This window comes from Pteropus vampyrus, unplaced genomic scaffold, assembly GCF_000151845.1.
Source record: "Pteropus vampyrus isolate Shadow unplaced genomic scaffold, Pvam_2.0 Scaffold103, whole genome shotgun sequence".
In the NCBI taxonomy this organism is placed as follows: domain Eukaryota; kingdom Metazoa; phylum Chordata; class Mammalia; order Chiroptera; family Pteropodidae; genus Pteropus; species Pteropus vampyrus.
The window spans coordinates 430,706-431,118 of NW_011888884.1; positions in this window are offsets into that span (position 1 = coordinate 430,706).

Consider the following 413-nt stretch of genomic DNA (forward strand, 5'->3'; position numbering starts at 1 on the left):
AGTTGACATCATACTTAATGGTGAGAAACTCACCAAAGTTTTCCCACTAAGGGTACAAGACAAGATGTCCCCTTTCACCATTCCTTTTTAACATATCGGAAGTGCTGGCTAATGCACTAAGACAAGAAAAGGAAATAAAAAGTATACAGATTAGGAAGGAAGAAATAAAACTGCAGGTGGCACAATTGTGTAGAAAATCTGAAAAATCAACAACAACAACAACAACAAAAATGAACTAATAAATGATTATAGCAAGGTTGTAATATAAAAGATAGTCTTTTCAAAAAATGGTGCTGAAACAACTGGATATCCACCTGCGAAAACATGAATCTAGACACATACATTACAGAGATCACAAGAATTAACTCAAAATGGATCAAATACCTAAATGTAAATGCAAAACTATAAAGCTG